This window comes from Camellia sinensis, chromosome 13 (genome assembly GCF_055761805.1).
Source record: "Camellia sinensis isolate YWXY chromosome 13, ASM5576180v1, whole genome shotgun sequence".
Lineage (NCBI taxonomy): Eukaryota > Viridiplantae > Streptophyta > Magnoliopsida > Ericales > Theaceae > Camellia > Camellia sinensis.
In genome coordinates, this window is record NC_138973.1 from 52,769,567 (window position 1) to 52,775,761 (window position 6,195).

Consider the following 6,195-nt stretch of genomic DNA (forward strand, 5'->3'; position numbering starts at 1 on the left):
TTACCTTGTGAACAGTTCCTCGCTTCATCAGAGAAGGAACTGCAACTTTGTCAAAATGAATGAAGCCTGTAGTGACTCTGATGCATCAACATATTTACAGTTTGGCTCTCTACGATAGTGTCAAAATCGTTGTAGCACCTCTGATGCTGATACTCTTATATAGTACATTTTGCCTTCCTCATATCCTGCTTTAATGAGAGTGTGGATTATTCACTTTGCTTGGTTTAAATTTTTTAAAACATTTTACTTGTTTTTTGTGTTTTTTTTTTAAAATTTTTTTAAAATATTTTAAGCAATTTTTTTAATTTTTAGGCACACCTAACATAAATACACTTAAAAAATATAATTTTCATGAATTTTTTTTAAAAAATTCACTAAATACCAAAAATACGAAAATTCAGTATATTATTCATATTTTTGTATATTTATTAATTTTTTGAAATATTTTTTAAAAAATATTTTACTTTTTAGATACATCTAAATAAGGAACATTTAAAAAAGTAAAAAAAATGCTTAAAATTTTAAAAATATTTACTAAAAACAAAAACAACACGAAAAACAAAAAAATTAGTTTTCAAAAAATTAAATTTAGAAAACTAAAACCAAACACACTAATTATTATTATTATTATTATTATTATTATTATTATTATTATTATTATTATTATTATTATTATTAATTAATTAATTTATTTATTTATTTGTTTTTGCTGCATAGTACATCTTGTTCTCTTCATATCCTACTTTGATGAGAGGGGGTCACTTTATTTTATTTTATTTAAATATTTAACAATCACAGCATCTTATTATTATCAGTCAAGAAGTATATATATATATATATATATTTATATCTATAATTGTAAGAAAAAATTATTAAAATTATATATATATGTATATATATATATATATGTATATATTTTGCATTATTTGAGCTTTTATCAATACCTATTGAATGATAGTCGTAAAAATCTTTCTCCTAATAATAATATTATGACTATCACAATTTTATATTTTATTTTATTTATCATTTTATTATCATCACTGCAATGGTAATATATACAAATAATGAAGTTTATTAAATTAATACAATACTAACACATGAAATATAATTTTAAAAAATACTATATGGGTGCGTTTGTTTGGACGGACTGGATAAGTGGGGATTGTAATCCATCGGATTATTAGTCTTAGGATACATTGTTCCCGGACTATTTGATTGGACTGGATTTATATCGTATGTTTGTTTAGTCATAGGATTAGATGTCTGGATTGGATTATTTTTAGTTATCCAATGTTTATTTGGGATATTATGGAGAAGGATAAATGCTCAAATGACTATTTTATCCTTTTCAATTATTTACTAAGTAATAGAAATATTAAACATAACTTTAATATTTTAATTATTTTTAGCTAGATTAAATAAAAATTTATTTTATTTTATTTTTTGCACAATTAAATAAATTAAATATCAATAAAAATATACGTTATTTTTTTAATTAAAAATTTAAATAAATTTATTTTAAATAATAATAATAATTAAATAATGAAATAAAATAAAACATCTATTAAAATTTAAATAATGAAATTAAATAAAATATAAACAAAATTTTAAAATAAAACATCAATAAAATATCTATAAAAAATTATTTTAAAAAATTAAATAAATAAAACAAAAATAAAAATTAAATAAAATTATTTTATTTTTAAATTGAAACATTTAAATTTAATTGAATTTTACTAAATATAGTACATAATTAAATGCCAGAGGCCAAAAATGTAATTTTAGTAGCTAATCCCATGAGATGAGTTATCCAATGGTTTCTATCCCACCCCTCCCTATGGGATAACATAGTCCCACAAATATGGGACTAATAGTCCAGGAGTGTCACGCCCCCAAAATAATACAATAAAGATAACTCATATGCGGAATAAATATGAGAAACAACATACTTTCATATATCAGAGTTCACTGTTTAACAACCAGTTAAATGTCAAGTAGGCTTACATGTTTTCAAGTCATTACTTGGTTATACAAATTGAGTCTCGCTCATTACATCTTAAGCCCATGGCTTTACAAATAACAAACATACACACATAAGGCATAATTAAGAAGCTCTTGCTTCTCAAAACTCCATCCACGCTATTGCCTTGGAGGAAGCATCTCACCTGTATTTGAAAATGGTATTCCCATATAGGGTAAGCCAACAGTCCAGTAGAAATAATGTAACACAATTTACGAGGTTTAGTAAAGGTAGAAATATCACGTACATAAACAATACCGATCCTGAAACATCCACAAGACCTGCATATCTATATGCCACTAAGACCAACCTTATTCCATTTTCCTTTTATTTCATTTCCAGGTCATATATGCTACTCAATTCATGAGTTAAATTCGTTATCTTTCAACAATCAAAATGAGACTACAACTCAATGATTTTCCAATTATGCAAAACTCACATAAACACTTCAAACCTACCATTTTACAGATATTTTGTCCGAAGGAATCGTCACCCATTTATATATAAAATTTCGGGTCTTTCACCCAGGACACTCCGGCCAATTTGCTTTAAATGGAGTCCATCCCCTTTCTCCTCCCAAACAAATATACATATGCAATGTATTTATAAACATAATCACATATGGAGTACATCCCCTTTCTCCTCCCAATAAACATACATATACAATGTATGTATAACATGGTCATATTCAATGACACCAACAATGGATTAGCATTAAATCGCCTAATCTTCATGTAATTTCTACAACAATCATAGTTATCCTCCACCGATAGCCTATTGCAATTATTTCTAAAGAGATGTTCAATATCAAAATAAATAGTTTATTCAAAACTTCCATAGGTGAGATAATACATATCTAATATCACCATTTATAATCACAACCTTCCAATTTCACGTTTTCAGTGTTAATCCCAATTATTTATGCAAAATAATAATTTAATCAAAATTAGGACAGAATCCCCCTTTCACCAAATATCAACCCAAACACCAAAATTAACTATTTTAGCACAATATGATCTTATATTCAAGCCTCATACTCGTTTACCTCATAATCATCAAAACCCCTCTTTTCATTTTACACCAAAATCCTAGATTTGTCCAAACCACAACCAAATCTCATCATCTATACACAAGAGCAAATAACTAAGCTAAAAACCATATTAGAGTGTAGAAAATCCCTACCTCAAGTTTTGAAAAGAATCTGAGATGAAACCCCAAAATCTACGGTGTCGACACTCGATCTTCACCGCACACAATGAAGCCCTCAAGGTGATAACCAACTTTGGTGAAGAACTTAGGCCTAAATCCCAATGGATTTGAAGAAATCAAAGAGAGGAGATGACTTCTAGAGAGAGAAGCTCTAGACTTGGAAATTTGAAGAGTTTTAGAGAGAGACAGGGCTGCAAAAAGCGATCTGAAACTCTAATTTACGGACTGATATAACAAGGTCACTCAAGCGTGAAATACACTTTCTTGTAAGCAATTTTGAATGCATTTTGCATTTTTGCTTTCGGCGAGCTGACCAGGCAGCTCGACCCCCGAAGTTAACCAGGTCAAAATCGGGATCGCTACAGGGGGGATTATTAGTCCGGACCAAAAAATTCATACCAAACAACGGACTATTAGTCCATCCGGACTAATAGTTCAATCCCATGGTGCTATCCTTCAAAACAAACATGCTCTATATATATTTGGAGATTGTTTACTTTCTCTTAGTTATGGATTTATGGAAGAATTTGGAAAGAGAAAGGGAAAATGTGTATGAAATTTAGCAAAATATATGTATATTTTATTTACATTTCACCTATATAGGCATGATTTGGGCATTACACAGAGGTAAATTACTGATCTAATACATATTTTCTTTTTCTTGGTCTCCAAACAACTAATAAATTCTATCATTTTTTTGTTGTGCAGGTACAATGTGATCATGGATTTGTTAAACCAACTAATCAGTGGAGGCCCGTGAGTATTTGTTATTAAGATGCATTTCTAACAAAATTTAAAGTACTTAAAGTCGAAATTGTTCTCTAACCATGATCTGGAATGTCGTTATTCAGATTAATAAAATATGAAAAGGAAGGATATGCAAGAATTGGTGTCATGCTTTGTTATGGCAATGCAAGTGGAACCAAGTATCGTATTTCACATTATCAACTGTTTTGAGGATGTCGATGAGGTTGTGCTCTGGGCATGTAGAGCTCGCGGGTCAATTATTCCAGGGCCTGATCTAGGCTTGAACAAATTCGAGTGGTTCTCTAGGGGATTTAAACCTTTAAATTCAGCTGAAGAAAATAATGATAGTTCAACACAAGATTCATTACTTTTTTCACATTGTTATGAATGGAGACTGAACATGAAAACCAGAGAGGTTAAGGGAATGAATCTCACTAGAACCCAGTCCTCCATGGATTTTTCTATAATAAATGAAAATTTCACAGGTTTAAAACACAAATATGGATATACCCAAGTTGTCGATTCCACTGCAAGCTTTACTTCAGGTAAATTTTTGTGAAAGAATCAGAGAAAATTATCTTTATGACTTCAATGGCTAACTATATAGTTGTGTATCAATTTTTAATTTAGGCATGGCTAAATTTGGGGGACTAGCTAAGCTATATCTTGAAGAATCAGAACCCGGGTTTTCTTTGGTAACTGCCTTCTTCATGTCCTTGTATCTTTTTTTTTTCGATCTTTTGATTCTATTATTGATGCTTATGAATCTGATTTTCGACAACTTTGATTTTGTGAACCAGACAGAGTGACATGAAGAGTTTATAAAGGTGGAGTATCATAAGTTTGAGGAAAACACTTTTTGTTCCGGGGCTGCATTTGTCCCTAAACATGAAGGAGGCAGAGAAGACAATGGTTGGATCATCACTTTTGTTCACAATGAATATACTGATACATCATTCGTAAGTAATTGTTAGTACAACATTAACTATAGTCTAATTGGGAACTCTAATGTCATACATTGATGTTTGAAGATTTAGTATTTCCTCTATTACAGGTCTATATAATTGATGCGAAGAAGTTTTGTAGTCAGCCGGTAGCCAAAATTACACTACCGAGCAGAGTGCCTTATGATTTTCATGGAGCTTTCATGTCGATACCCTCGTCACATTAACAAGATATGAAAGATTCATGCAACCCATATATATATATATATTGATAGCGGTGTTAATCTTGCAAATATGTGTATATTGATTTGGGAAGATGTGGGTTGTTTTTCTTGTTGAGTGTCAAAGAAATCATGTAAAGGAGTTCAGATTTTCTAGTGGCAATAGTTCAATTTTTTGTATTTCACTTCAATGTATAGAGAAATTCACAAGCAACAAATGTTTACTTCAGGTTAATTTACGTTGTTTCCAATTTATGGCAATTTAACGACCAAAAAACTGTTGGAACTGTGAGACACCAAAAATCAATCACACACAATAACACAAGAATATTTACATGGTTCGGCAATTGCCTACGTCAACGGAGAGCTATCCACTATCGAATTTCCCGGAGGGAGTTTACACACTCACACCTCACTCTCTTACTATAGTACTCTCACTTGTTGCTTCTCACAATCTTCTCTCAAATTACACACACTGCAATCTGTTGTGTTTCCAACCCCTCCTCCTCACCTCAATTTATACACAATTGAGAAAGAGGAGGGAGTGAATCAAACCATTGGTAATGGGGCGGTTGCCACTCCCACTTACCACCCCCACATCTCTCCAAGTGGGTTCTCCATTTAGGTAATGGAATGGGCAATGGGTTCTCCATTTGTCTCCAAGGTGGATGGGCTGGACACTAACAATTCTCCCAATCCACGCCCATATGGAGAACTGACTTCTCATTTGAAGTCCATCCCGGCAATGTCTCTACAGATTTCGAGTTTGTTTCTCGAGACCATCTTTGTAAGTATGTCAACTGGATTCTTATCTGTATGGATCTTGATCAGTTCCAATAACTGCTTTTTCATCACTTCGCGTATCCAATGATACCGAATATCAATATGCTTTGTGCGAGAATGGTACATCGAATTCTTGCTCAGGTTGATGGCACTTTGGCTATCATAATGTACCGTGAACTTTTCTTGTATTAATCCTAACTCTTGGGGAAACCGCTACACCACAACATCTCTTTCTCAACTTCCACTGCGGCAATATATTCTGCCTAGGTTG

General features: G+C 31.4%; 1 pseudogene; it reads left to right on the forward strand.

The window, feature by feature from the left end:
- LOC114311045 (carotenoid 9,10(9',10')-cleavage dioxygenase 1-like) overlaps positions 1-5,147 on the forward strand; it is a 29,598-nt pseudogene extending 24,451 nt beyond the window's left edge.
- The last annotated feature ends 1,048 nt before the right edge of the window (positions 5,148-6,195 follow it).